Raw genomic sequence first — 24282 nt, forward strand, 5'->3', positions numbered from 1 at the left:
CATTGCATTGTCAGAGTTGTTGAATGCAATATACTCTATGAAAGCAGGAAAGGCCCCTGGGCAGTGACGGTGCACTTCTACTTTTTACAAAAGATATGCAGATGTTTTGGCACCATTGGTGCAAAAATGATTACATTTTATATTAGAGGGGGTGGTGGCTCCAGTGTAGTTTCTGAATGCAAGGATCCTTGTGCTTCATAAAGAAGGGTGTACCAAGGAGGAGTGTGGCTCTTATAGACCCATCTCCTTGATGAACTGTGACACCAAGATATTCACAAGTGTACTGGCAAGGAGGCTTGGTTGTTTTCTCCCCAACTTAATTCATACAGATCAGGTTAGCTTTGTATGCAACTGGCAGGGAGCCGATGATATTGGGAAGATCCTAGATTTGATGGTGACCCGGAAGAAGGGGGCAGAAAACTCTATACTCTGGTCTTTAAATGCTGAAAAGACTTTTGACATGGTGGGTGGAGGTTCATGTTCACGACCCTCAGGAAAATGACCTTCAGACCGAGGTGGAGTAAGGGGATGGCAGCCCTATACAGACAACCGATGGCTCTGGCATCAGTGAATGGAGTGATGTTGGACAAGTTTCCCTGTGGAGAGGCACAAGACTGGGGTGTCCGCTCTCACCCCTATTGTTCACTCTTTTGATAAAACCATTGGCGAAAGCGATTAGAAAAGATTGGTGTATGGCACAGTTTGAGGTAGAGGAGATGGTACATAAGCAACGCTTACGGTTTTATGGTATTTATTTTTCTGCCATTTCCATCTGTATTTATCCACATTTATTTTTTGTTATAAAAAGATAATTTGCTAACAGAATTTTTCTGCATTTATTCTAATAATTTATTAAAACACACATGCAGCCATATAGGAAATAAATGATAGCTCAATTTTTTCCATAACAATAAACAGGTGCTCCTGTGACTGCTGCTGCCTTAAGATATATGTTGTCAGCAATTTGAAAACTATCATTCTATTTTTAGACAACTTTTACACTCTCCATGCTGCCAATCTGCAATGCAATTGGCCTGCAATGCATGAGTCACATCCTAGAGAACCAGACAGAAAGACCTGTTTTTCCTTTTTTTTCTCCATTTTTATAAATACAGACAGAAAGCAGATTGATTTCCATCTGTATTTATATGTAAAAATCAGTAAACATGGAAAACTGGAAGCCTTGTATATAAACTGGCCCCTATTCACAGATGATATCCTGGCGTATTTGGTCAAACTGGGAGAATCCTTGTCAAGGTTGATTAGAGTGCTGGAGGTATATGGGGCTGTCTCTAGTTTTAAGGGTTACTTAAGCAAGAAGGTGGCATTACCAATTGGGCAATGCTTAAGAATGATTAGCCGGATGCTGGTGGAATTGCAGATTAAAATAAACAATGTGAGCATTAAATATGTGGGGAGTTCATATTACAAAGGACCTGGGTGCTCTATATGAGTTTATTTGGGGCGCTGGGAGAAAATTACGTTGTCTTGGGGAGGGAGATTGTATGTACCTCTTTGCTCATGAGAGTTTCATTCTGAGGACTGGGTGAGTGATTTAATTTAGTTAACTATGTACCCTCCAACCCTGTGAGACTAGCATGTTAGAAACAAGATTTCTGCCTTTAGTTACGTTGTACTTTCCTTTGAATAGGTCTTGATCCCGGACCACAGCAACTTCCTGGGAGAGGTCAGTGATATTTTAACCCCTTATTTTGATAGTTTAGCTTTGGAAGTCAACCTTCATGTATAAATAGATTAAAATACGTGTTATTTTCTAAATTCCCCACAGAGGAAGATTTAAAGAAAATACAAACCACTATTTGCATTTATGAACACAAGAACAGTGAAGCCCCACCCTGAAGATGGATCTATAGGATCCGAAACGCGTTGGTTATTTTAGCAATATCTACAAAAAGGGCTTCCCTGGAGGGAGCTGTTAGCCTAAAAGAACTCCCACAAACTTTCCCAGACGGGAACCGATGCACACATGAAAAGTTGTTTCTAACTTATACACTTGATTTTGCTTGTATTGGTCGTTTGTAACTACATACAGTAATGATGGCATGACTTGATGTTGGTTCAGGTCATACGGAACAAATGTATATAACACATTGTTTGTCAATATCCTTGTTGGGAAATTTCAATTTAAAAAAAAAAAAGGATGATGGGTGAATTAAAACGAACCTTATCACTGATGAGTGCGATAAAGGTTCTTCTTTGACATTTCTGGTCTATTGTATCTAAAATTTCATTTGAAATAATTGCTATTACATTGACTGAAGAAGTACCATTGAATTGAATGATTTTTATGAAGCCAAACACATCAATATAAGCCTGATGTTACACAGTGAATCCAAATTATCATCATTATTAGTATTATTACTATTGTGGTGTTAAATCAATTATTGAACTTAGAGTGCATCTGGGCTTACTGCTTAGTAATACGCAGTTCTGGTTTTGCTCCAGATGTTACCAGTGGAGATCCCATAAGTCTTTTTGGAAGAAGTGAAAAAGGTGTTTATGAGGTTTTTGTGGCAGGGTAAAAAGGCAGGAATCTCCTATGTCAACTTGACTCGGAGTAAAGAGGGGGTGGGAGCGTGTCTGCTGCACATTGAAAACCACTATGGAGCAGCACAGATGAGAATTCTGGTTGATCACCTACAGAATAATATTCGGAAGCAATGGCTGCAGTTAGAAAATGCAGAGCTGGCACTGGTGACTCTGGAGGAATGGCTGTGGGTCCCGCAGGATCGATTGTCGAGTAAAATTGTAAGCTATCCTGTGCTAAAGGTCCTATGGGGACTGTGGAGAATACAAAGGGATATGGATGGGAGTGACAACATGGCAGTCACCCCTTAGCTGTCTATGGACACCTCCACTGAGAGATCTGATTCATGAGCCCCTTCGTTTCCAACAGTGGTATGAAATGGGACTGGTGAGAGTGGGTCAATTATGGAAAGATGAGAAGTTCCTAGACATCATACATTTGCAAGAACTGTTGAACTGAGTGCTTTATCCCTGTTCAGGCTTTAAACAAGTACTGGACAGTCAGATATCCACAAAGGGCTTCATATCCAACCTGTATCAGGCACTGAATGGGATATGGGGAAGGGGTACAAATACATGAAGCAAGCAGTGGGAGCGAGATTTTGAAAAGGAATTGGGAGATGGTGAATTAATGTGGATGTGCCAAGGGGTATGGAAAGCCTTGTGGTCAATGCAATACAAAATGAGGGATTATAAGCTGGTAAACAGGTGGCAATATCCTCTGCAAAAACTGGCCAAAATGTATGAAGGAATCAGTCCTAGGTGTTGGAGGGGATACAGGGTCTTATTGGCACATGTGGTGGAGTTGGCCGAAGGTGCAGGCTTACTGGAAAGTGGTACTAGGTTTAATAAGGGCGGTGAAAAGGTGTATGAGGACTCTGGTACGGCTTCTGGCACTATTTGGGTTGGAGGAGGATGAGGAATGCCTGAATAGTGTGCCACACACATTCAGGAACCTGTTGCTGGAAGCAAAAGCATGTGCCTCACCATCCATTGGAAGGGACCGACATTTCCCACGTATAAGGAATGGTGGGGAAGGCGAAGGAAATTTAGGAGATGGAAAATCTTACGGCATTGCTCCAGGAGCACCCATAGTTAATGGGAATGGACTGACTGCTTTTCAGGAGAAGCATGATAACGTCAAGCAGGGACAGGGGGTAGGAATGAGGGGGAACCAAGAAACGGAATGTAAAAGATTATATGTTCAATAATGTTGGATGTTGATAAGGAGCAAGAGGGTAGGGATGGGAAAGGGTTAAACGGGGAGGGAATGGGAAGATGTGGAAGTAGAGGCTGGCAAGGGAGAGGGTGGTGGGGGGGAGGTGTTGAAAATGTCTGTTACCTTTTCTTTTGTGTTCCTTCCTCTATTGTATATCTTATGTTGTATGGGATATTAACTGCAGAAGCCATTTTAATGAGTGGATCTAATGCCACGTGTTTGGAAATAGAGCTTTGAAAATCAATTAAAACTAAGTTCTAAAAATGTTTTCAAAAAATGAAAATAAATAAGTAATGGTTCAATTGGTTTGACACTTGTATTCATGCCAGTTCTTTGCTGTGCTGACTTCATGGTGACCCAGGTTTTAAGTCAGAGCAAAGTAGCCGCCATCCCATGTAAACTCCCTCAAAATTATGTAGAGAAGGAGCCAAGTACCCCCACCTCAACCAGCATGCCCACGTTGCCTATATGTTGGGAACCAGAGTAAGAGGCACGTGCAGTACCATTGAAAATACTGATACCAAGGAGACTTCTGGAAGTAAGGTTCCCATTTAGAAAGCCATACCTGCAAACACAACAGTATGATGGCCATTTGAATAAAATCCCGCAAGAAACAGGACCAATGAATGAAAGAGGAATGGTGACGTCACACGAAGCAAGCCTGACGTATATAGAAAATATGCAGATACAAGAGATGTGAAGATATTCTATAAGGCATCAAGAACGTATCAAAGATAAGTGACATCTGGGGGCATGGCTAACTGGCCATGTGAGCAGCAGAGCCTTCTCGTTGCTACCGCTGATCCTAGAAGAACCGTGTATACACACGGGATGTTAAAGAAGTACAAGGAAAGAAAACATAACCACAGCTGTACGAAACAGACGGGCATGCAGAGAACGTACCCCGAAGCTAAACTGAGGAACTGAACGGCAGCTACAAGACAATAAGGATGCAGGGAGCTGCAGGGACGAAAATAAAAAATGACGGCCAGCTCTGAACAAAGCACCACAATGATGCACTGTGAGATGGCCCTGTAGGAACCGTAAGACATACAGCATGACGCATAAGGAGGAGCTCGGAGTGCACGCCTGCTGACTCCTGTGATCACAGAAGTCTGGAGGAAGCATTTCAGGCAGAGCAGCAAAGGATGCGTAAGCCTTTGGAAATCATGCCCCGACTGGCGAGACATCACGGAGAACAGCCCCAGTATTACATCCGAGGAGCCCGCACACGGACAAACGGCACTGGGGAAGTGACAAGCAAGGCTCGGACTACGAGTGGAACTCGCACTGACCGAAGGCACACCTGATCGCCGTACACAAACAGCTGTGCAGAACGAGACGGACTGAAGTACTATAAACAATGTGGAGCCCAAAGCACAGCAAGCCTGCGGGTGCCCCGCCGGCACGAATGTAGCAGAGGAGGCTCAGGAGATCGGATGGCCCCCACGGACAAGATGAGTGGAACACAGTAATGAGTTGACCCATGCTCCGACCCGAACAGCAGAGCCTGCAAAATGCTACGCACGCTGTGGGGGTCTGTTACAGTCACCTACTGAGTGATACATTGTTAATGCAGTAAGCTCCCTTATGGAGGGACTCATGGCCAGGTGCTAGTAGTGTATGCTTGAATCAGGAGGCATTGAGGGAACCTGGGCACCTGATTTCTCACACAAGCCAAGCTGAAGGGGGAATCAGCTTACCTCAGGAACCACTTGAGTAATGAACCAGGTGCTGCAGCGCACACCGAAGATGGGGCAAGGTCTAAAACAACACACTCTCTGGCAGCAAACAAATAAGGGATAGTGCAAAATCCCATTTGGGTTAACCGGAGCAGATCAGCAGTTAGCGGATAGGGCGAGCCCTCACTGATAAAGGTACCGACTGCAACCGCTGCAACGTCACGAACTCCAGCAGCGGACGAGCCCTGGAGGACAGAGGGGACCAGACACCATACCCAAGTCCTCACCCACCATATACAAAGGCTGGATGCCAGGTGGATAATCACATCGGTGGGGGAGCTGGGACAGCATTAGCAGACTGGTGCGGAGAGTGACCGATGCGCATGAGACAGATAGCCCAGGAGTGCAGTTGTTGCTGTGGTCTGGCCCATATAAGTACTTATCACATCCTTCGCACGGAACCCGAGCATCACCCCCGACCTCTACGCAAAGGAGAAAAAGGGACTGGTCGTACTTCAGGAAACCATGAAAGACTGAGGAATAATCGGGCAACTACTGGGCCCCAAGTAGCACTGCACCCAAGTGTAGACTGAGGAAGCCCAGATAGAGCTGGATAGCAAGACATGGTATCCAAGACTGTTAAAACCAAAGGGAAACAGCCGTAAATGGATATATTTGCCAAAACACCCAAAGCAGGAGAAGTCGGGAAACCCACTGACCGCAGTAGACAAGAGGAGGGCACCTCATCACCAAGAGGTGACCGTCAGATCCTAGACGCTATTGCGGAACTGAAAGTGGCATGGGAGACACAGCTAGGGTCCGCCATTGCAGACCTGAAGACGTCCCGGGAAGCCAAAATAGATGCAGTCAGCATTGACGTTAACCTGCTACGGCAGGGTTTGAGGGGCCTGGCAGAACGCACTGGGACATTGGAGGAAGACATGAAGGCCAATACTGGCTGCTGCAACACCAACGCTGAATAAATCTCAGTACTCCAACAGCAAGTACGCAACCTAGAAAACAGGGCAGAGGAAGCAGAAGGAAGGACTCGCAGAAACAATATCTGCATCGTCGGGCTGCCAAAAGGAGCAGAGAGCCCAGACCCATTTGACTATGTTGAGAACCTGCTGCTACAGGAAATTGGGGCCGGCTCACTTACTCAAGGGTTCGCAGTGGAGAGAGCGCACAGGGCCCCGATAAGGAAACCACCAGCAGGTGCCCCCCCAGACCGGTCATTGTTAAAATCCTAAATCACAAAGACAGGGAGAGGATCCTGGAACATTTTCCCAAGGGAGGGACCATCCAAAGTGCTTCAGCTACCATAATAGCATATCCGGACTACACCTTCCAGGTGCAGCGACAACGACGACGACGACTGGGCTATGTGTCGATCAAGAGATGACTATGGGAGTCAGGCCTCAAATACATGTTACTATACCCAGCAAGATTGAAAGTTCTACATAAAAACAAGGCCTTTTTCTTTGAGTCTCCGGAAGATGCGACGAGATGGATAGACATGCAGCACTGCCCAGCGAAGACGGACGATCAGACGGAAGGTGATGGAGCTAAGTGAATTTTCGGCTGCTATAAACGAATAATGCTATGAGAGGGTATGCCTTATGCAGAGCCTCAAGAAAGGGCCGACCAGATATATGACACTGGGTTGCCCTAACACAGACTCGCACTAAGTGAGGAAAGTGCTACTCATGCAAATCTGATGTTAACCTTTGTACTTGATTATAGATTGAAATGTGGGTTCTTAGAGTGGCATGTGCTGAAAGTTCAGAGAATAGTACAATGAAACAGTGCGGGAGATTGAGAGGAACGGAGCGGTCACCCCAATAGTTAGTTTAGAAGGGATACTAGTAGTGCAGTGTCCCCCCGCTGCGCCCTGAGTAGCGGCGTAGGCTGTGAATGGGCTAGATGCGGGGTAGCCTGAGATCCAGGGATGGAGCTGGGCGACAGTTGCAGCTAAGGGAGGAGGGAATAGGAGGGGATGTTGGGCAGTTGGGGAAGGGTTGGGAGGGGGCGGGAAGGGAGTTGGGGGGTTTGACACAGTATTAACAGTCTGGGAGCTGGCTTACACCTACACACCTCTGCGCATGGAACTAATGACAAGGGAGGAGAGAGGAGGGACTGGATGTGGATAGGATGGGAGACCTGAAGATTGTTACCTGGAATGTCAGGGGGCTCAATAGTTACTTAAAGAGGAATAAAGCTATGACATACCTGAAACGGCAGAGAATTGACATCGCCCTGCTACAGAAGACCCATCTAACGAAAGAAAAGCAGGAGGTAGTGGGGAGAAAATGGAGGGGCACCACTATAGGAGCGACATACTCAGCGTACGCCAGAGGAGTTATTAGATGGATAGCACTGCATTTCCCCTTTCAGCTGTTGCAGTCCACCATACAGTCGGATGGGAGGATGGTACTGATAAAGGGCTTAGTGGAAAATAGAGAGTTGTGTATCATCAATACGTATACCCTGAACCATGACAGAGTAGATTACCTCGGGGCCTTATATGGCAAGATCAGTCCATACATGGGTGGGGCAGTTATATGGGGAGGGGACTTTAATTGCACGTTAGATCCCAGTGTGGACAGATCGGACAAGAAGATAGTGAAGCACACCCCAGCAGCAGAGGCCCTGCAAACCTTGTTGAGAGATTTTCATTTAGTAGACATATCGAGGACCCCACAAGACCTATACACACGGCTGGATTATATGTTTGCCAGAACAGAGCTGACAGGAGAGCTAGTGTGCTCGGAATATAAAGCGAGGGTCCTTTCAGACCACTCGCCACTGATTGTAGAGTGGCTGTATTCGCCACCCAGAGCGTGGATCCCGACATGGAGACTTAGGGCGGAGGCCCTGAAAGATGCAGTGTTTAGAGAAGACCTGAGGAAAGAGATAGCAGAATACTTTGAACACAATACTGGGAGTGTGGAGTCAGCTAGCAAATTATGGGAGGCATTTAAGGTGGTGATAAGGGGAGCGGCAATGTCTAAATCCAAGGGGCTGCAGGGCGAGATCACTAGAAATGTACGCGAAGCAGAGAAGAAACTAGAGGAAATTATGCAGAAGGAAGGGCAATCCCCTGAGGAGGTAGAGACAGTAAAACGATTGCAACAAGATTGCAGGGAATATTGGGGGAGGTCATGAAACCTGAGCTATAAAAAATATGTAGAAAGGCAACATGCAGGGAGTGACAAGCCGGGCAGGCTGTTGGCCTGGTTATACAAATACGAGACCCCCAGACAACCAATTAGAGCAATATGGGGTAAAAATGGGCAAATACTCGACACTCAAAGAGAAGTGGACAATGGCTTTGCAGAATTTTACCAGCAGCTGTACGAGGATACAGGCGGGGAGTCAGAGATAGATATAAGGGACACACTGGAAGATATCGGCCTCCCCAAACTGGAGATAACTGAAAGGGAAAATCTGGAAGTCCCAGGTAGCTTAGAGGAACTAGAGGCGGTGATCAAACTCTTACCCACCTGTAAGGCTCCAGGGGCAGACGGGCTCCCTAGTGAATTTTATAAAATGCACAAGGTGGTACTGCTCCCCCCGCTGCAAGCAATGTTAAATGAAGCATTGGAGAAAGGGGTATTACCGGAATCACTGAGGGACGCAGTTATCATCCCGCTCCCTAGCCTAATAAGCCGAGCATGGATTGCGGGTCGTACCGATTGCTATCCATGCTTAACCAGGACAGCAAGATACTTTCTACAGTGTTGGCGAACAGGTTGAGACCAGTCATTAATAGACTCATACATCCCGATCAGTCGGGGTATGCGCGGGGTTGCTAGGACGACCTACAATGCCAGTTCACAGTCGAGCTGCGCCTCACTCGACAGTCAGACGGCAGACTTACACCAGAAGTTGGAGGTAAGAACAGCGCAACTCCCACGCTGAGTTCCCTTACTAGTCTACAGTTCACGAAAGTGTCCATTTGCCTATATACTTACCGACATAGGAGGAGTCCGTGATTACATCGGTTTTTAAAAAAAAGCCCCTACCAAGTGGGTCTTGATTTATTATCTTAAAATTTTCGTTGTGTGTGCGCCATAGTACATCCTTTCGAGGTGTACCTGCTGTTTTCTCGGAAGCATAGAATGATGTCCACTTATATTATTCTACACGGCACAACTTTCCAGTGCCTCGAGCAGTTTGTCCTTTGCATGTTGTTGCATCCACGCTCAGTCCCCTCTGTCTTTTACTTTTAGGGTTCAGACCTCCTTCGATATTCAGTGCCTCTGTGGCCTCCAGTCCGTTGACTGTACCTCCTTAGTGCCCCGTGCTCTTTGGGCATTTCCCAGAAGAAGGCGGCCGCTCATTGCAGACCCCGCTCATTTCAAAGCAAGGTCAGTGTACCTTTTCACTAACACCACACTCTAACATTGTTGTACAACTATAAGAAGTCTACACACTGACTAGTTTTTCTCTATTACCCCACAGGGTCTATGATATAAATATGACTGCAATATAGGAACAGTGAAAGTGTATACCCTGAAGATGGTTCTATGAACCGAAATGCGTTGGTTACCCCTTTTTTCACCCAAAAAGGGACTTTCAACTGGAAATTAATGTTGTTTGGAGCATATCTGATAACCTCAGGAGGCTCCATCATATCATTGAGCAAACGGAAAAGGACTCACAAGAGGTTGCAATAATATCATTAGATGCAGTGAAGGCCTTTGACTCTGTCAAGTGGCCTTGGTTGATAGCGGCCTTAAACGGATATAGTATGGTGCCGGTGTACTTGAGGTGGGTGCATCTGCTATGTAGCACGCCACTGGCTCGAGTTAAGATGGGTGTGAACATCTCTGAGAGGTGGCGACTTGGTAGGGGCACCAGACAGGGATGCCCATGGTCCATGATGTTGTTTATTCTGGCTCTGGAGCCCCTGGCGATATACTTGAGGCAACATTACGGAGAAGTGGAGATTCCCACGAAGGGAGGGCTGCATCTGATATCTTTGTATGCTGATGATATGCTGTTATATCTAAGATACCCTGAGGAGAATCGCGAATACATATTGGAAGTGATGGATAGATACGCAGCATTTTCTGGATAAAGGTGAATCCCAAGAAGTCATGTATATTTCCCCTGGGTAGGTACAAAGGGATACCACGTGAGGAGCTGTCGGTACTCCAAATACAATGGGAGACTGTGACCTTTAGATACCTGGGGATTGATGTATATCATACGACTGAGGTCGAATATAAACATAACACAGAGAAGTCGGTGGTGGGGGGGGCATGGCTTGACAGCCATGGGATAGGTTGTGCTTCTCAGGAGGCTCCTGCTGATCCTGTATGATCCTGAGGCACGCAAGGAAACTAAATCACATGTAACACAGAAGCAAGAATCGGTAAATATGGAGAAAATCGGTAAATCGGTAAATATGGAGAAAAGAACAGTTTCATGATCTCAGGACGAAGCAGGCAAAATGGTGACCATCACCAGACAAAGGAAAATGCAAGCGCACTAACAGACGGATTGTAGTGGCCGCAACGTGGCAAAGGTGAAGACTGCTGAAGCTGCTGGGAAAAGATACAAGAAATCAAAGAAGCAGGCAACCCGCCTCCCACTGAGCAGTGCGATAACGGCATTGCAGAGAGATAGTGGAGAGCGCAAAAGATTGTGCCCCTGCGGCGGGCAGCACACAGTGGCGCAGAAGTGGCACCAGAACAACGAACACTGGTACCTGTGAGCTGCAGCAATACAGCTGGCACACACGCGTAGACTTGCTACACTGTAACTGGATGTGGAATCAAGCTTTGAAGGCAGGGAAACTGACGAGGTATTCCATCGAACGGACCCGAAGTGGAGGGATACTCCATACTAGCACAACATCGGCTAGTACTGTAACTCTATGGAGAAAGACCCGTGAAGGCTGGCACAAGTCAGTAACCCTACAACTCAGCGCTCCCAGCCCCTGCAGTAGGTGTCGAAGCAAAGTGGGGGGACTAATAGGAACTCCCAAACAACAGGGACAAGGCAAATAACAGATTACATTGCCCAAGTGACCCCGCCAGTGGAACTGGGTGCACGGGGATGCAAGAAGGATGCTACACACATGGACAGAATAGCAATCAGTGACCAGACTTGCAGGGGCCAGAGGGAAGCAGCAGAAGGAGGTGGAGGCAGACTATGTGGCTGGCACGGAAAGCCATTGGTGTGGAGGTTGAAGGACCCTGCAGGGGGAACAAAAGCCATCAGGAGCACACGCCAGCTGCAACACTCAGACGAGGATACGTGAGGGAGCAAAATGGCGGCTAAGGCTAGCAAACTAAAGGCAAAACAACAGCCAATTGACATCTTTGCCAAATCCACCCAAGCGTCAGCTGACACAAAGACTCCGGAGCAACATGCACGGGACGATCACCAGATCCTGGTGGCTATTGCGGAACTAAAAGTGTCATGGGGATCCAAGTTCGACACCGCAATTGCAGAATTGAAGACGGCGCTAGAATCCAAAATAGAAGCCTTTAGTGTGGACATCAACCTCCTTAGACAGAATGTCAGAGCTAAATCCGAACGCACCAGAGAAGTGGAAAGAGAAGTGGAAGCAAACACGACCACTTGTGCCACGAACGCTAAAGAGGTTCACGTACTGTGGCAACAGGTGCGCCACCTAGAGGACAGGGTGGAGGAAGCAGAGAGACAGGCGCGCAGAAATAACATGCGCACCGTTGGATTGCCAGAGGGAGCTGAAAACCCGGACCCGACTAACTATATAGAAAATATGCTTCTACAAGAAATAGGCGCCGGGGTGCTCACCCAGGGGTTTACCGCATCGAGCCCTGACCAAGAGGCCACCGCCGGGAGCCCCTCCGCGTCCCATCATTGCAAAAATACTGAATTATAAGGACATGGAGAAGATCCTGGAATACTTCCGGAAAGGAGGGACTATGAGCAGAGCATCGGCTGATATCACGGCGTACATAGGATTACACCTTCCTGGCACAGAGGCAACGGCTGAGCTATGTATCGGTGAAGAGGAGGCTGCGCGCATCCAGATTTCAGTACATGTTGATGTACCCCGCTAAGCTGAAAGTGGTGCACAAAGATAAAGCACGTTTTTTCAATACCCCGGAGGAAGTGACCACCTGGCTGGATACGTTGAACTGCCCAGCAGACGCAGATGACCAGGCGGACGAGGGCCAGCAGACCGGATAAGTGAACATTGGGTTTCTCCGGAAGATATTGTAAATTTAATAGGGGTAGAGACGTTACACATTGTCATGACATTGGGTTTGGACTAGAATATAAATTGTAGCACGAGGAATTTATAGACTTGATTGTAACATACGTTTATGGTAGAGCTGGGAGAGATGTTACGAATAAAGATGTATTTCAAGCGGCAAATGGTTAGCTCAACGCAGGAGACACACGTATGGCGTAGTGTAATCAGCGCCAAGAGACACACTATCACCCCCCCATAGGTAGTTTAGTTGAGATACTGGTAGTACGGTATCCTCCCGCTGAGCTTCGAGTAGCGGTTATACCAGGAAAGGGCTAGATGCGGGATAGCCTGAGATCCAGGGATGGAGCTGGGCAACAGATGGGAGGGGTGGGAGAGGGGGGTGGGATAGTTCGAGTGAGTAAGGATGGGGTGGGGAGGGAGTTGGGGAATGTGAAGGGGCGTTGGAACCAGGGATGGAGCTGGGCAACAGTTGGGAATGGGAAGGGCGGGGATTGAGGGGTTTGCTGTGTTATTTGTTGGGATACAAGCTTACACACACGTGCACCCATGCTTGAAGCGGAAGATGAGGAGGGTCAGAGGTGGGGACTGGGTATGGATGAAATATGGGAGACCTTAAGATATTAACCTGGAATATCAGGGGGCTCAACAGTTACTTGAAGAGGAACAAGATTATGATGTACTAAAGAAGGTAGAAAATAGATATTGCCCTAATACAGGAAACGCATCTCACAAAAGAAAAACAAGAGGTGATAAAGAGGAAATGGAAGGGGACCATCATAGGTGCAACGTATTAGGCTTATGCCAGAGGGCTGATCACTTGGGTAGCACCACATGTCCCTTTCCAGCTGCTACAGTCCACAGTGGAGCCGGACAGGAGGATGGTGGCAATACAGGGATTGATAGAAAATAGAGAAATATGCATTATCAATACATATGCCCCGAACCAAAGTACAGTGGCCTAATTCAAGACCCTATATAGTAAAATGAGCCCGCACCTGGGGGGTGTGGTTATATGGGGGGGGGGGGGGGATTTTAACTGCACGTTGAACCCAAAGGTAGACTGGTCAGACAAGACATTAGACAAACCCACCCCGGCTGCCAAAACCTTAAGGACTCTGTTGGGAGACCTGCGGCTGGAGGACATATGGAGGCTACACCACCCACACGATAGACATTACTCGCATTACTCGGCCCCACAAAACATGTACACACGGTTAGACTATATGTTCGCCTCACAGGAGATGACGGGAGAAATGGTGCAATCAGAATACAAAGAGAGGGTCCTCTCGGACCACTCGCATTGGTCTTAACATGGCAATATGTGCCTCCAAGAGCTAGCATCCCAACGTGGCGGCTCAGAGATGAAGCATTTAAAGACACAGTGCTTAGGGGGGACCTGAGAGAAGAAATTGTAGAATACTTCAAAAAGAACACTGGGAGTGTTGAATCAGCCGGCACTCTATGGAAAGCATTTAAGGTGGTGATGAGAGGATCAGCTATAGCCAAATCTAAAGGGCTGCAGGGAGGCATACTACAGGAGCTGCAGATAGAGACAAAACTAGAGAATCTTGGGTAGAGGTGGTAACTCCCGGGAGGATGCTGTAACCATAAACCAATTACAGCAGGAATGTGTAGGGCACTGGGAGAGATTATGCAATTTAAACTATAAGAAATACGTAGAGAGGCAGCACACTGGGGGAGACAAGCCGGGGAGATTGCTAGCATGGTTGTATAAAAGTGAGACCCCCAGACCAACGATTAGAGCAGTAATGGGGGGAGAGTGGACGACTAATGGATACCCAAGAGGGCGTGAACAGAGTTCCTTGAATTCTATAAACGGTTGTACAGGGATGCGGGGGGGTGGGGTGAAGGGAGCGAGATAGCGGAAACACTAGAGGCTATTAGCTTACCAAAATTAAGGGCTGAAGAGCGAGAGGACCTAGACGGATGGACTCCCCAGTGAGTTTTACAAAATGTATAGGAAAGAACTGCTCCCCCCGCTAATGGCAATGTTAAAGGAAACTTTTGAAACAGGGATTTTGCCAGAATTCCTGAGAGAGGCGATCATTATCCCACTCCTCAAACCTAATAAGCTCGGACTGCGGGTCGTATAGACCGTTGTCGATGCTGAACCAGGACAGCAAGATACTCATGGCTTTGTTGGCAAATAGAATGAGTCAGGTCATAATCAGACTAATACATCCCGATCAGACCGGATATGTCCCACACAGAAGCATATCCGACAACCTCAGATGGCTCCACCGGGTCATAGAGCACACAGAAGGAGACTTGCGTGAGATTGCAATTGTATCACTAGACGCAGTGAAGGCCTTTGACTCCGTCAAATGGCCTTGGCTGATGGAAGCCCTAAAAGAATATGGGATGGGACCCGGGCACCTGAAGTGAGTGAAATTACTATACAGTTCAACGTTAGCCAGAGTCAAGACGGGTGCGATCATCTCGGAGAGGTGGCAACTCAGTAGGGGCACTAGACAGGGATGTCCTTGGTCCCCGATGCTGTACATTCTAGCACTGGAACCCCTGGCGATATACCTGAGACAACAATACAAGGAAGTGGGGATATACACAAAAGGGGGACCACACTTGATTTCATTATACACAGATGACATGTTGTTATACTTGAGTTACCCTGAGGAAAATCTGCAATACATTTTAGAAGTAATGGAGCGATTTGCGTTGCTCTCTGGCCTTGCAGTTAATCCTAAGAAATTGTGCATATTCCCCCTAGGGAGGTATTATAGGGGTCCCGCGGGAACAACTGCCAGTTTTACAAATACCCTGGTAGACCAGTACTTTTAGATACCTTGGGATTGACATCTATCACATGGTGGAAACAGAATTTAAACATAATACCGAGAAAGTGGTAGCAAACATTGAGAATAGAATGAGGTTCTGGACTAAGCTCCCCTTGGCCATGATGGGGAGCGGAGCACTGTTGACGTTGCCTAGGCTACTACACTTTTTTGGGAATATATCATACATGATACCCAAGCGATTTTTTGTCAAACTGCAGAGCGTATGCAGGGGCTTCATCTGGCATGGATCTAGGAACAGATTAGCCCTATGGAAACTACAGAACACATATGACAAAGGGGGTATAAAACTGGCTAACTTTGAGATCTATCATTGGGCCAGTCAACTGCAATAGGTGGCTAAATGGTTAACCAAAGACTCGACTTCAGAGTCCAGACTGTTGAGATCTGAGTGTGTCCCGTTTTTTGTTTTTTAAAGAATTGATATGGCTGCCCAAACCTGAGCTAAAAGTGAACCCGAGGATGCTGGAATTGGGATGGAAGATATGTCGTAAGGCTTGCTAGGCCATAGAGAACCCAACCCCGTGGTCTCCGCAAGTGCTGTTAGTGGCATTGACCGGAGACGTGCAACTGAGGAAGATGATTCGTAGGCTTTGGGAACCTGTGGGAATTGCAACAATGGGAGACATATGGCAAAAGGGGGAAGTAAAGGAATTTAATGCACTGGTAGAAGAAACGGGTTTACACTTAGGGCAGTATATCACTTATACCAGATTTGTACGGTGGGTGAGAGAGACATGTTCTGAAATAATGCTGGAAGATCAAGCCGATGCGGCCATTGAAACGATGAATGATGTAGCAGGGGGAGGGCACGAGGTTTCCCAAATCTATGAGCTGCTGATGTCCAGGGTGGGAAAGGAAGCGACCCAGTTAAGACGGGATTGGGAGGAGGAAGCAGGGGAACCCATAAATGACGGGTTATGGAGCGGGTACAAGGGTATCACAAGGGTATCACAAAAAAGTGACAAGGAACGCGAGGCTACAACAAATACAACTATATCAAACCCACAGGGCATAATGACCACCCAGAGGATAGCTCGATTTAAGAGCTCTGAACGACAAACATGCCCCAAATGCAGGGAAGAGAACGCAGGGATGATACACATGTTTTGGTCATGTCCAGAAATTGGGAAGTTCTGGGGAGAAGTAGCCCACTGATTAAATGTGAAAGGGATCAAGCTAAACGTTGAATCAGTGTGGACTTGCATGGTAGGGGGGTTCCCTAGACCGCGTCAATTGAAACATGTGAGCAAACTTAAAGGATAGTTCCGGGACTTTTTTTTTATTGTCCCTACGGTTCGGCCATGTGTTTTTAAGCATAAATCGGTAGATCGTAGAAAACTTTCCTATGGACCTTACCCGACTTTTCGTCCATTAACGCACTCGGAATCAGCCGCCATTTTCTGATAATCCTATCATTTCCCCCCATCGACCTGGCTCACCTGCTTTTGCGGCACTAAATCAAATCCCCCGCCCCTGAGCCTGACATCAGCAGACGCGTACCGCCCATTTCCCAACGCCAAAGCACGTTTCGTGTCAACAATCGCTGCGCCTCAGCTAATGAAGTGTCGCCATGGAAATGGCAGGACGCCTCTTTCCTCAATAAGTATAAACACACCGTTTCACAACACACAGCAGCAGATTTTCGATTCCATTACTCTCTCTGTGTTACTTTGAGTATTCTGTGACTCGTTTCTGTGCTCTGGTCAGCTACCTTTGCCGCTTCTAGGCCTTGTGAACACCTGTACCATCTCTGTAAATTATTTTACTTTCTTTACCACACAATGGCTACAATAATGCCGTATATGTACGAGCCCGAGTACACCGAGCAAGAACTACTGGAAAGGCAAGCACGCGAAAACGATGGGGATTCGGACGGCAGTTGGGAGGACCAGTCAACGGATGAAGAGCCTGGACCATGTCGCATGGACGGCGTCTCCACCTGGTGCACGTGCAATCGGTGCGAGCTAATGCCAACTGAGGAGGAGAACTGCTGCTGCCGTGAAAATTCCGGGTGCTTGGCCTACATTTCGGAAGGCGAGCCAAGTCCGCAATGCATCACCGAGCTGCCAGAGTTCAGGGAAGCCTGCCTCTCACGGAGCGTGTTGAGGATGATGATGGTGCTTATGCACGAACTTTGCGGCACTGTTCATCCGCGTAATCCGAGTAACGAGTAAGTATACTCTGGTTGTGATGTCAGTGATGCCACTACTATGTCATGGTCGTCTCCCACATATAAAATTACATCTACATATCATTCAAATGCATGTAAATTGGTTCCATATTGTGCATTTTCTAGATATAATTTTTTTCAAAGCAGAATGACATTTTTTACCTGAATCGACAGTGATAAGAAAGTTTTGTCATTTTAATACAGTTTGCATCTTTCATTTTCACAGGTGGTACAGGCTGGTGGCCTATCGTTGCTTCACTTGGTGGCTTCACGGGAGGCTCGGACACCGCGTTCGGAGAGTAATACCTGCCTGTGCGGTACTTGCCATTAGACAACATTTCCCCAGCGACAGTGGACAATACCGCGGATTTTCCCTGGATGTGCTGCAACCGGAACTTTACAATGTGTAATGTTTATTATTTATGTTCAATTGAAATTAAGATCTAAAATAAAACCCAACATATATTTTAACAATGGTTGTTTTGATTTTTTAAATGAATCTAGTGTGTCTCCATTGAATAGTCTTCCTGTGCCTTGTCTTGTCACACCACATGTCTCCGGCCAGCATCCTCCCTCACGCTGGCCGCCCACCTTCAATCCACATAACCGTTGAACCCATATGCAGCAGACATACATATGTTATTTTGCGGGTTCCAGGGTGAACTGCACCCATATATTCTCCTGGGAGGGTGAGGTATTTATAAACTCACCCCCCTGCCTTCCATGTACTAGATCCTGCAGCCTGCCTCTTACATGCAGTTAGATGGCCTCCCCTTGGTGAGGCCCTGCGGCAAACGAGTCTTGTTTGCACGACCACCGCCCCAATCCACCCCCCCCGCCCTATCAAAGGCAGTTTGCACCGGGGTACTTGTGCTGGCAAGTGGAGCTGTCAGGGAGCGATAAAGGCCAAGAGGTGCCAAAGACCATGTACACTTCAAGTGGTCTATAGAGCATGGGTTGTTGTTCCCATGTCTACCTCCAGACCCCGTGTCTCCTGCCAAGCATCCCCCCTCACGCTGGACGGCCCCCTGCAATCCACATAAGTGTGTCTCCATTCACGAGTCTTCCTGTGTCTTGTCTGCATGACCACCGCCCCAATCCACCCCCCCCCGCCCTATCAAAGGCAGTTCGCACCGGGGTACTTGTGCTGGCAAGTGGAGCTGTCAGGGAGCGATAAAGGCCAAGAGGTGCCAAAGACCATGTACACTTCAAAGTGGTCTATAGAGCATGGGTTGTTGTTCCCATGTCTACCTCCAGACCCCGTGTCTCCTGCCAAGCAACCCCCCTCACGCTGGACGGCCCCCTGTAAACCGCATAATGCCACGACATATACACGTCATTCATTCACAAACACACCCCTGTTTCGAATTCTTTATAACCCACTTCATATTTCTAATGAGAACTTCTTTGCGCTTTGCTAGTCAACCCGTGAAGGTGCTGGTTATCTGCTCTTCGTCTCTGTGAACTTCCGTGACCACTTCGAGGAAACTCGTCAGTTTGCATCCTGTGAACTGCTCCCTGTTCTACGACAAGAAACTACTCTGATCCCTGCATCTAACTGTTTGTTCGTCAAGGTAAGGCCATGTACCATAATCATTTTGCGTCCAATTTCTTTTCGTTCAAGACAGTACATGCAAGGAACTAGTCACATGTTCTGAGTTTAGTCAAATTATCTTTCTATTTTTTTAAAGTTATTCAAATACTTATCCGCATGTGAATAAAGTGTATAGTTCCAAGAACCAAAACGAACCTTGCATTGAACCTTTTATGTGTTATTTAATTTTTTAACACATTGGTATTCATAGAGAATTGTTGATCTTTACTTTTCAGAACTTTCCACAATGCCTGCCTGTTCCATTGGCGGTTGCCCTTCGAAGACCCATAATAAATCTGAAGGTACTATAATGCATGTTTTCCCTAAGACAATAGATCAGATAAGAGAATGGATCCGATATTGCGGATATCCACCGTCTGAGCTTGAAAGTAGAGTCCTAGAAGTCTTTGCGGACAAGAGGGGTGATCGATACCGCATCTGCAGCAGGCACTTTAGCTCAGACATGTACTCCACATCATTGCTAATAAAGAAGAACACACCGCGAGCGAGGCGAAAATTGCTCTCAACCGCTATTCCCACTCTATTCGTCCACATCCCTCCACTGGTGAGTCAAGTTTACGTATTTATCTCTCGGCCTTGCGGTAGTGTGTAGCATTAGCTAACAATAATTTCCCCATTTATGTATCCACTCAATATGAAGGCGGAAGATTCTCCATCCGTGTCGTTATTGCAGTCATCAGCCACTTCAAGCGCCTATCGGGTAATCTTACTTAGCTATTCTGCCACTGACTTGTTTTGGGCATGTAAATCAATAGTTTTAATTTATCGTGTGATTATTTTACCTAATGGTACACCCTTGTACTCGTCCTCTAGTCTTTGTTTTCAGTTATAATTATTGTTATCCAAAATAATGCAAGTACTGTCTTTCAGGGAGATGCTGAGGAGTCCAACGTATTGACGACAACCGTTGATGTCACTCAGATGCTCGAGGTACATTTCCGGACAGTTCCATCGATGGAGATCATCAGATCTTGCATTCTTGTAGCGTGATTGTTACACACAATGTTTCTTTCGTTTTTAGCCATTGATATGTCCTTCTGTCGTCGCCCTCCTATCTGTCTTCTTTTTTCAATATTGTGTTCATTACTAATGAAAGTCCTATGTTTCAGGGAGTCGATGGAGCATTAGTCCAAGAAGAAGGGGGAGCATGCAGTTACGGGTCGGCGCAACAGCTTCCAGAAGTGTGCACCGCAGTTACATCGTCCCTTGATGTTCTTATGCATTTCGAGGTATGGATACTGACAGTTCGATCAAGCGAAATCATATGACGTGATTACATCCGCTATACTTCCTTCTTTATTAACGCAAGTACTATATTTCAGGGAGATGACGGAGCTTCTTCTACAAGAACATCACCCCTAGTAGTTGATGCAGATCTCTGGGTGGTGACAATTCCAACGATCGAGCAAATCGAATCATATTTACATATCCATTATTTATTTTAGACAACTGATCATTTGTGCAGGTCTATTTAGATGAGCCGTTGACGCCTGCACAAAGTTTATGTTCTTTTTAACAAAATAGAAAACCATACTAATGCAATTACTGTGTTTCAGGGAGTTACTGAAGCATCATCTTCAATAATATCATCAATGGAAGTCTATGAGGAGCCCGAGGTATGGATCTTGACAGTTCCATCTAACTAGATCAACAATGCGTGAATAATTGTCGTTTGAATGTTCTACACAAAGCGTTCATTCGTGTTTTGCTATTGAGATGTACGTGGGTATTGGTCCCCAAGTACATTTTGTGTTTTCAATATTATTATACATACTAATGAATGTTCTATGTTTCAGGGAGTCGATGGAGCGTCAGTGCGTGATGGATGTGCTTATCATGAAAATATAGTCGTTGCAGCGCAAGAGGAAGTGGAGACATGCACACACGAGTCGGAGCAACAGCGTCCTGATGTTGAAGTTTGAGGCAAGAAAGTTTCAAAGAAAAGAAAGCAAAAGAAGGTTAGTGTCCTGGTCACTATATTATGTTGTTTTTCACTGTTAATAGTTCAATACTGTAAGTTGTGTTTAAACTGAACATCCCTTTTCCAATCTGTCCCCTAGTTGCGAGTGGGTGTACGAACTAGATCTACACAGACAGTGAAGCGAACGAGAGATGTTGCTTGTCAAACCTTTTGGCAGGGACTTGAGACTGGAGATGCATCGTGCCAATGGGAAGAATATGAAGTGATTGACAACGGAGCTATACCACCACCAGCCATTGATAGTGAATGTCCTCCTGGTAGTTCGGATGTAGTCGGAGATCAATTTACAGAATCCACACCCGCAAAAACTAAGACCGCGAGAAAGTTGAAGAAATTGTTTTATTCACCCATCGCCGGAGAAGGAACAGATGTTGCAATGGAAGAGAATGAAGTGGACGACAATGAAACACCATCAATATCACTGAACATAGCGGAAGACGATATCAGAGATTCTACCTTTCATGTGAGTGACATGTCCTCAACGTTACAGGCCGAACCAGCTGGGATGCAGAGTGACAGTGTAAGGAAAGAGGCCAAATTCATTGTATTCGATAGTTGTTTGATTGATATTATTATTCGGATGAAATGTGGGCATTCGGTTGGTGGGGAAGTATGTGGGGAGCCATTGATTAATGTGACTCGTGCAATTCGAGGCACTAACCTTAAAATACATGCCACCTGTACAAAATATCATCCTTTCTCATGGTCTGCACAACCCATGCTGGGGCAATTGCCAGCAGGCAATCTACTTTGTGCAGCGGCTGCACTTTTTAGTGGTTCAAGTTTTAAAAAGTTAGAGGGCCTCATTACGACCCTGGCGGTAAGGGGTTAACGCCAGCGTTAGCTGCGCCGACCCCTTACCGCCAATTACGAGGTCCCCTAGCGCCATGGTGCTTTTAACACCTGCTTTTAGCAGGTGTTAAAATCCATGGCGCTAGGGGACCATGGAGTTAATTACGCCACCGTAATTTACGGTGGCGTAATTAACGCCTTCCCCACTCCCATTATGCCCTATGGGGCAAAAATGGGAATGGGGAAGGGTAAATGGGGATTGGGGACTTACCGCCCCGCCGACCTCGGAATGGGGCGGTAAGTCCGCCAACCACCATGGCGTAAACGTAGTTTACGCCATGGTGGTAAAGTCACGGCCCAGGCGGTAACTTACCGCCTGGGTCGTAATGAGGCCCAGAGTCTTTCTTTCAGTTTGTGGGAATCCATTTCATTGCGAAAACTCAGTTCTACAAATACCAAACCGATTATCTATTTCCAGCCATTAGCGAAGCTTGGAGAATGGAAAAAATGTCTTTTGATAGTACATTCGCGGGCAAACGGTTCAGGCTAGCCGGTGATGGACAGTGCGACAGCCCAGGATTTTCAGCCAAGTACTGCACCTACCACTTTCAGGACATGGAAAGTAAGAAAATTGTGAGTTCGGTGGTCGTGCAGGTGTCACAAAGTACATCCTCAGTGGCCATGGAGAAAGTTGGCTTTGTAGCATCATTGCAAGAACTACAATCGCGGGGAATGGTGATCGACCTGATAGCCACGGACAGACACGTTTCAATTGCCAAGACAATGAGAGAAGAGTACAAAAATATAAATCACCAATTTGACGTTTGGCATCTTGCAAAAACAATCAATACAAAAATGTCGGCTGCAGGTAAAAAAAAAGATATGCAAGGTATTTCACAGTGGTCCAAGTCAATCAGCAACCATCTTTGGTGGAGCTCAAAAACATGTGGAGGGTCGTTGGAAATTCTACTGGAAAAATGGCGGTCAGTAATGCTACACTGTAGCAACGTTCACCGCTGGACCACAAACCAACATTTCCACAATTGTGAACATGGCCATTTGTCCACAGAGGAGGCACGGAAGAAGAAGTGGTTGATTCCTTCATCACCCACTCACAAAGCCATTGAAAAGATTGTATTTGATAAAACTATAAAAAGAGATTTGAGGGGACTCACGGAATTCTGCCACACAGGAGATTTGGAGGTGTTCCACAATATGTGCCTAAAGTACAGGCCAAAACGATTGCATTTTGGCATGGAGGGCATGATAAATCGGACTCTTCTAGCGGTCTTGGCACATAACCATAATGTTGGCCGTCAACAAAGTAGGACGACCGGAACTTTAGGGACGCTTCGCTACAATAAGGCCTTCACTAAAAGAAGTAAACAATGGGTTATCAAACCAGTGTTTGAGGATATGCAATATGACTTTGAGAGACTTATTGTTGATGTCCTAGATAGGCACATACATGGAGTTGTGAACGAACCTGTGCAGGGGACAACTGCATTGCCACCCAACATTGCCTCTGTTCCATGTCCACCTAAAGAAGAGCTCATTGAGAAATACACATCACGGTTTAAATGATTGTAATTTGATTGTCTGTTCTCTCGAGTCTCCTCATGTCGCAGGCCCATTGAATATGTGTAGCTATGTATTGTGTAAATAAAAGTGATTGCTCTGTGAGTCCTGTGAGATGGCCTTACACTGAATGTAGCTAACTAGGAATGTGTGCTCGTTCAAAGTGAAGGTCAGCTGCTTTGATTTTTTCTCGGGTGCCGGAATGGCCCACGACTCAGTATAAGGTTCTATTGTTATTTGACCTTGACAGGCCGGGACCATCCCGAAAGACTTCTTTTTTGGGGTGTGGGGCAATAACGTAAGAAACGATAATGAATATAATTTCAGAAACGAAAGCCATTTAATGTTCGTTCATTAGAAGAAATAACGTCGGCATAGAAGGAGTGGTATTTCGGGGCTGCCCTACGCACAGACACAATGGAAAATGCAAATATAATGTAAGTAACTCTTTAGATGAGTTTATACCGCAATTTAATTACTATACAGTAGCTTTAAAGATGGGTTAAGTTGTACTTGTTCGTTCTATGTGGCATATTGTTTTGTACCGCGCACTATCTTGAGGAGAACCATCTCCTTTTACGGAAGCACCTCAAAACCTTCCTCTTTGCTTCTGCTTTCTCTCTCCCTCTCCCCTGCTACAAC

The sequence above is a fragment of the Ambystoma mexicanum genome, chromosome 2q (genome assembly GCF_040938575.1).
Source record: "Ambystoma mexicanum isolate Mex_15411 chromosome 2q, UKY_AmexF1_1, whole genome shotgun sequence".
Taxonomy (NCBI): Eukaryota; Metazoa; Chordata; class Amphibia; order Caudata; family Ambystomatidae; genus Ambystoma; species Ambystoma mexicanum.